The 7873-nt window shown below is 55.3% G+C and overlaps 1 protein-coding gene across 1 annotated transcript in view; it reads left to right on the top strand.

Annotated features, from left to right (window-relative positions):
• Window positions 1–7873, top strand: part of SMOC1 (SPARC related modular calcium binding 1) — an 83241-nt gene that overhangs the window by 69490 nt on the left and 5878 nt on the right. The gene's annotated exons all lie outside the window — the stretch shown is intronic.

Raw genomic sequence — 7873 nt, 5'->3', positions numbered from 1 at the left:
GGTGGCCGGAAGCGGCCACTGCACTCCAGTCTGGGTGACAGAGTGAGACTCCAACTCAAAAAAAAAAAAAGAAGAGAGGGAAAAAGCTCAAAGGAAGGGCCATGGTCTTTAACAGTTCCTGGAATCACTATAAAAAATAGCAAAAAAATTAGCCAGGTATGGTGGCACATACCAGTAGTCCCAGCTACTTGGCAGGCTGAGGCAGGAGGATCGCTTGAGGCCAGGAGTTGGAGGCTGCTGTGAGAGCCAATCATGCCACTGCACTGCAGTCTGGAGAACGAGACCCTGCCTCCAAAAAACAAAGCAAAACAAAACCAATTCCCTGTCTGAGGCTTCCCATCCCCATCCCCTGAAGGCTTCTGGCTCTGCCCACCCACCTGGGGGTCCTCCCTGCCCCCTGCCTGCTCTCTGCCTTGGTCCTTAGGGCAGGACTTCAAGCCCCACCCTAGTTGCTGCCCTAGAGCCCTTTAGCCCCATGTGTTCTCAGCTGCAGGCAAGGGGAGCAGACGGGCTCTGCCGCCAGGGAGGTTGGGCTCACACCTCACCTCCAGTCTCAGGCTGAAGGGATCTTTACAGATAGTAGGAACTGAGAGGTTTACAATGTCTTTAATACCCGTGTGTCCTCAAGGAAGGGGCTCTTTGTTTTTCTCCTCTTCTATTTTAGGTGTAATTTAGAGTTGGAAGAAGTTTGCCTAAAATATTCTTTTCAAAAGGTGTTTTTCATTTTCAACTTGACTGTATTTGGTTTTGATGGGAATGAAAGGTTTGAGCTGCTTTTGGTAGTTATGTTATCTGGAGGCTGGACAAAAGACAAACAGGATGGTCCAAGAAATCCTTAGAAATTAAGGAAGGGGGTGGAAGGAAAAGAGGAGAGAGAAGCAGTTCTGCGGGGGGGCAGAGACCTGGGTGACCAGTTTCCCAGGGTTAAAGCCCTCCCCACCAAGACTAGCATCGGCCCAACTCTCACCTGAGTGGGCCTTGCAGGGTGACCTGACCGGCCCCTCCCCTTTCTGCATATCCCTTTTCTTCCTGCCAGTCTGCTCCAAGCCCTGCTGCTTCTGTGTTTGGGCGAGATTCCTGTGTGTCCCAGGACCTCCATGCCTGTTGCTCCTTCGGCCTGGAGTCCCCTTCCCTGTCTTCCCATGGCCAGCCCCTGTGCGTCTGTTTCAGTGTCACCTTCTCAGTGACACCCAGTCTAGAGGACCCTTCTGTCCACACTCAGTATCCCTTTGAACTTAGCTCACGTGTGTCACTGTCTGATGTTTTGTTGGCATACTGCCTATGCCCCCACCCGATGAGAATTGAAGTTCTGTTGAGAGAAGCAGTGTTTTCTGTCTTCTTCCCAGCAGTGTTTTTGGAACTTAGAATAGTGCCCGGCACATTGTACGTGCTTGATACTGTGTGTTGAATGAATAACAGCCAGCAGGACGGGTGGCTGGACAGATGGATCCCTGTCTGGTATGGAGAGTCATGTGTTGATGAACCCCCTTTCTGGAACCAGAGGGTCTCCCAACCATATAAGCCTGCACCCAGTGCCAAGTTTACTGTGGCACTTTTTAAAAACCAGGGCCCTGCAGCACCCTGCTGGGCCTGGGGACTTGGGGCACTGTGTGGACAGACCCTGACCAGTCCCCTCATTTGGTGGAGGAATAGAAGCATGGGGCAGCTGGAGACCAGGAAAGGCCTTAGGAACAGAGGTGGTGAAGAGAAGCAGGAAGTCTGGGCTTCCTGGGAGTCGGAAAGGCTGGGGATTTCAGGCCGAGTTTAGGTTGCAAGATGATGTTGGGGAAACCACTTGTCCCACCTGTGTCCCCTTGGGGTCTGGCAGTTAAAGGTGGATATCAGCTGAGGCCAGGGAAATCATCCCACTTGGGGACAGTAAGAAAGGGGCAGGCAGGATGTCTGGGCAGTACAGAGAGAGGTTGTTGTCTTTCCCCCAGCCTGCCGCCCCCCAGGGTGGAAAGTTTGATTTTGCATCAAGTCTCCCGTCTCAGCCTGTCCCTGGTGTGGGCGCCCCTCCCCTTAGATCAGCTCCCCCACCCATGGCACCTGCTACCCTTGATCAATCCCAAAGGAAGATTTCTGAGCTCCCAACCCAGGGCGTCTTCTAGAACAGCGAACCATCTCCTGACTCCACCCTGCCCTGAGGAGTTGTGAACTCCTGTATGAACCCCTCTGGGCCCTCCCATGGTCCCCCAGGAGAGACCGTCTGTACCATGATCTTGTGCCTCCTGCCCGTGTGCTTACCCGATGATGACTCTGTGAGGAGGGGACCAGAATGTGGCTGACTTGGCATCCCCCCGCCCCTCCTACACAGCTGGCACAGCCTAGACCCAGCTCCAGACATGCTGGGTTCTGGAGACACTGAAAGGAGGGGCACAGGCCTGGGATGGAGGAGCGACATAGACCAAGGACTGCAGTACAAAGCCGGGTACAGCTGAGAGAGTGTCACAGGAGGTTGGGAAGGCAGGGCTGGTGGAAAAGGAGGATTTCTGCTGGAGTGACATCTAAGTGCCACCTTCACTCACAGCTGGGAATGCACCCAACTTGGGTGGACAGGGGCAAGTTCCAGCAGAGGGGTCCTATGGGCAGTGAGGCATGGAGGGGGTTGGTATGGAGGGAATTATAAGTAGGAGGGTTTAGGTTTGCAGGGTCCCAGCGCCAGCCCCAGCCCCAGAAGAATATCGAACGTGATGCTTCTAGAAGAGGATGGAACAAGACAAGAGACTGGTGGGAAAGGACTTGGGATAGTTCCCATTTTCCCAGCAGGACATGGGCTGAGGACAGGTAGGAGGTGAGGCAGTGGAGCTGGGCAGAGCCTATGCTGCTGGGCTCTGCATCCCACCAGAGGGACTCCTGAGGGCACTCTCGTGAGGGTAGAGGGGGGCCGCGGGACTAGGTGAGCATTTTGCAGAATCGTCCTGATGGCACTGTGAACACTGGTTTAGAGGGGAGCGAGAACGCAGAAAAGCCACAGCAGCCATCAGCATGAAGGTGACGCGGCAGGGTCGATTTGTGGAGGCTTTTGTAGTGAAGTCAGTAGAATTTCAGGGCTTGTTTGATGCAGGACGTGGAGGAGAGGGGCATCCTTTCCTCTTTTTTTTCTGGCCTTGAGCCTGATGTCCTGGTAAAAGACAGTGCTGTGAAAATCTGAGAATGGGCAAAATAGAACTGGGTGTCCATGGGACATCATGGTGGGTGTGTGGGAGGGGCGCCCTACAAATAACACAGGATGATGGCCGTTCCTGGTGGACATTTGCTGGGTGAGAGTTACCCCTTTGTCCCTCCTACCAGGACTGCAGGGGACAGCATGACCTCCTCCCCCTGTCACCTTAGACCAGCTCCACCCATGGCAACTATTAACACTGATCAGTCCTAAAGGTAGGTTTCTGAGCTCCCAGCCAGTGGAGTCTTCTAGAGCAGGGCGCCATCTGCTGGTTCCACCTTGCCCTGGAGAAAGCCAACTCTGAGAGGAGGTGGGACAGGCTGTGAGCCACCCGCCCACCCATCGTACCCCAAGAGAGACCTTCTACCCTGTGGCCTCACGGCTCCTGCCCGTGCACTTGCCCACTGATGCCTCTGCAAAGAGGGGGCTGGAATGTGGCTTACTTGGCAACCCTCCCCATCCCCTGCACAGCTGGCGGAGCTTAGACCCAGCTCCAGACAGGGCTCAGTTGGTCTGCTTGGTTTGGCGCATGCCTCCGGGCTGTCCCGCCTCACCTTCACTAAAACTGCTGAGGACAGCAGAATGGGGCCCAAGCTCTTGGCCGGAGCAGGTCTCCCGGTGGTAACCGGGCTGGCTGTGCCGCCGGCATCGCAGCCAAGGCCTGGCAGGCATAGGCTGCGGAAGCAAAACTGAAGGTGCTACAGGAGGGGTTGGCCTGTGACCCTCCACACTGGGAGAAGGTTCAGCAGGCCCGTCGGGGGGATCCTGACTCTGCAGCAGCCCAAGGGGCAAGCAGGTCCAGTGCCGCAGGAACGGCAGTCCCCTAGACTCTGCAAATCGGTGCCACTCGGGTGTGGTCTTCCATGCCTCAGTCAAGGAGACCTAGCAGTTTCACCCACCCAGCGAGCCCTTGTAGCAAGAGTAGAACTTCACCAGTGGAGGGGTCTAGTGTGGGCTGGCGAATGCTGTCACAGTGGCCCCGAGGATGCCCTGCTTCAGCTCATCTGGGGTCCCCAGCCCCTGCTTTAGCAGCCGTAACCTGGCAGTACTGAACTCCAGTGCAGTGGATACGCGCCTGGGCATGCAGAGGAGGCTGGGAACCCAAGGCCAGTGTGAGCCTGGATTTGGAGGCCAAAGTGCAGGAGCTGGAGGGACCTGTGGGCTATGGCCTGGTACTTAAGGGTAGATGGTGGGCATTTAACTGTGATAGAAGGCTCCCCAGCAGAGGCCTGTGCAGGGGATCCCTGTGACCCTGGGGAGGCCTTCCTGCCCCTCACCCGTCCATCCTGCCACAGGAGGACCTCTGATTCTGCTCTGTCAGCAGTGGCCCTAGAGTCCTAGTGCACTTGTGCCATGCCAGGGCTTGCACTAGAGCCCAGACTCAACCAGAGCTGTTGAAAGTGGGTAGATTTCTGCTGTCAGCCTTGCCTGTGACTCTGGCCACACCAGAGACTTGATTTACAGAGCTTTAAATCCGATGCCTTCAGTGGTTTTCTTTTTTCTGTTTTGTAGAGTTGGAAATATGGGAACTCTTCTAAAACTCCTCTCAGCTACAGTCTTCTGTCTCCCTCCATCCTCCCCTAGAAGTATCGTGTTAAATACCCTCCTGGGACCGTGACTAGAGTCTTCAGGCTGTAGATCAAGAGTTCTTTTCCTGAGTCTATGGACTTTGGATGGGCTTCAGGGGGCCCATTGGTCCCTAAAGTCTGCAGACTTCTGTGTTTATATGCATGTTTGCAGAGAGAGGGCCTGTCACTTCGTGTAGTTTCAAGAGGCTCCATGGTCCCCCATGGGCCCAGAACTGAGAGGTTCTTGCTATAAATGTACTCAGAGCTGGGCCTGGCCAAGGAGTTGAGTTCCAAGTATGACCCGGGATCTACCCAACATTACAGGTGGAACTGGGGCTCTGTGCTTGGGTGGGAGAGTAGGCTTTCTGGAGGCCAGAGGAGGCTAGAAGCAGAGGGTCATGCTAGCTGGCCAGGAGGGAGGGAGCAGGCAGGAGCCTCAGGCCCCCAGGGCTGACTGTGGTTGTGGATCAGGTTGTTCTGGGGAGCCTTGGGGCCCTGATGGGAGAACCTCGGAAATCCCTCCTGAGGGCATGGGCTCTACTCATCTCAATCTGATGATTACCTGGTGCCCTGCAGGGAGGGGCCGCAGTTGGAAGTTGTGGCTGCTCTGCTTTGTAAGTCCTGGTGGGAGTGGGTGGAGCAGGAGCCAGGCTCTTCTGACAGCAGGAGAGGAGGCAGAGGACAGGGAGGAAGGGAGCAGAGGCCAGCAAGGAGATTCCCAGAGGCTGTCAGGTCAGGAAGAAGAACTGCTTCTTGTTGCAAAGTAACCCTAAGCAAGGTAAGGGTGTTCCCTCCATGGAGCTGGACAGGCAGGAGCTCTGGGAACACATGCTGGAGGACTCAAGCCTCCTGCAGGGCCTCTGGGTGGGATGACCTCATCCCTTCCCGTCTCAGCCATGAGCTGTGTTATTCCAGCCTCTCAGTAGACATGACGCCATGCTGTGCCTAAGGTCAAAGGAAGAGCTGCTTGCACCTTGGGTTCTCCTGACTCCCGATGGGAGGGGTGAGAGGAAGAGCTCTGACTTGCCTACCCCATGGCCAGCCCCTTTCTGAGGCTCCTGTGTCTCCTATAACCAGGTCCTCCCTGGGGCTAGGGGAAGGCAGAGGCCATGGGTGCTCCCCTTCTTGCACCAAGAGCATCCAAGGGGTTCTCTGCCTGCCTCTAGGAGTGCACTGCAAGGACATTCCGGAGAGCCAGTGTGCAGGTAAAGTCAGGGAGGATTAAAATGCCCAGATAGCACATGTGCTGGTGGCGACAGAACCTGACCTCTGCAGCAAGTCACTTTGTGCCTGTTTCAAAGACCTCCCGGGCCTGGTTTTCATGAGAGACTAAGCAGATGTCCAAAGAGCTGAGGCAGCTGGCGGCTCTCCGGGCTCACTCACGCCTTCTACCATGTCCTCCCTGAGTTGTACCTGTTGGAGTAAGGTCCCCCGGCAGATCCACTAATTGCGTCCTCTTGGAATCAGTCCAGGCCACCTGGAAACCAGTCTAGGACTGAAGTGCACCTAATTAGGATGGGGCATATACCTGAAAAGACTGGTTTTTTTTTTTGTAGTGAAAGTTATTAGCCAGGTATGGTGGGCTCATGCCTCTAATCACAGCACTCTGAGAGGCTGAGGCAGGAGGATTGTTTGAGCTCAGAAGTTTGAGACCAGCCTGGGCAACATATTGAGACCTTGTCTCTACAAAAAAATACAACAAAAAACTGGACAAGGTGGCACATACCTGTAGTCCCAGCTACTCAGGAGGCTGAGGTGGGAGAATCTCCTGAACCCAGAAGGTTGAAGGTGCAGTAAGCCATGATCGTGCCACTGCACACCAGCCTGAGTGACAGAGTGAGACCTGGACTCACAAAACAAAACAAACATTTTCCCTGAACCTTGAGTTCACTTGGGAGTTTACTGGCTTGTTCAGGGAGTGGGGGTAGGGGATATCAGAGATGGCTCTCCCTTCTAGAAAACTCCAGAGAGAAGAGGGTGGCATTAACAAGCACCTGGAGTATTATTCTCACCAGTATAGATTCACGGTGCACTGGCATACCCTGGACCTTGACTAGGTCCTGTGGAACAGGGAGCTGTCCGGCCCATGCCTGAGCCAGGTGGCCACATCTTCTGTCCCAATACCTGGCACACTGAGGATTGGAGAGTGTGGGACTCCCAGCCCCAGCCTTCTTGCCCCTCCACAGGGGCAGTCACCCATGAATTTGAATACAAGGACTTAGACCACATCCACTCAGTGCCAGGCCCTAGGAGTGGAAGCCTAAGGACTTGTGGGGCTATGCCTTCCTGCTCAGAGACTCCAGCCAGGCCCCCCAAATAGACCCGTCACTGGCTTTAAAAATCATAGATGTTAATTATCACACTGACTCCTTTTGGGGAAAAGATAGGATGTAAATAAAGAAAGAAGGTGGGTAGGTCAGCTGCCTCATGGTCACACATGTAGACGTGGGTCTTATGTGTGACTCATGGTTGCCACAGGCGTGTGGGCTGTGTTCACATGGTCATGATGGTGGCTCTGGACACCAGGGAATGTCCTGGTCACCCTGGACCGGTGTGTCTCAGTGTAGTCACCCAGGGTGCTGGTGGCCCAGTGGTTTCCCGGGCCCACCCTGCACCTCCTGACTGGAAATTGTGGGCTCACCTCAGGAGGTCTGGGCCTTGCCAGTTGGGGGACTTGTGTGTGTGCTTGTCCCAGCTTCCTTCCTCGCTCAAGTCCTGCTGCACTGGGTGCCGGGCAGCATGGACCGTAGGAGTGTCACTCTCCACATCGATTCGGTATGGCCTGTCTCCGTGTGCTTGGCTGTGTCTCAAGAGACAGTGAGCTGTCGAAGCCAGGGCTGGCCCTCCAGGGCCCGGTCCCATCCTGGGTGTGCATGGGACACTCGGAGCCCCTTTCTGCAGCCATGGCCTCCTGTGCACGGGTTTGTGTGAGAAGTGCAGCTCATGCACCATGAGTCCTGGGCCAGGAGAAGGCGGTCAGGTCTCACTGTGGTGCTCTCGGGGGCATTAGACCTAGCCAGCCTGTCTTGAGCACCTGCCTTGTGCAAGGTCATTTCTGGCTGGGGTGGAGCATAAGGCAGGTTCCAGGATCACCCACTGGTGGTCCCAAGCAGAGTCCTGTCCCGAGATTCAAAGTGGG

This window comes from Carlito syrichta, unplaced genomic scaffold (genome assembly GCF_000164805.1).
Source record: "Carlito syrichta isolate Samal-C Ts95f unplaced genomic scaffold, Tarsius_syrichta-2.0.1 Scaffold199447, whole genome shotgun sequence".
NCBI classification, from domain to species: Eukaryota; Metazoa; Chordata; class Mammalia; order Primates; family Tarsiidae; genus Carlito; species Carlito syrichta.
This window is presented reverse-complemented; position numbering and strand designations above follow the sequence as displayed.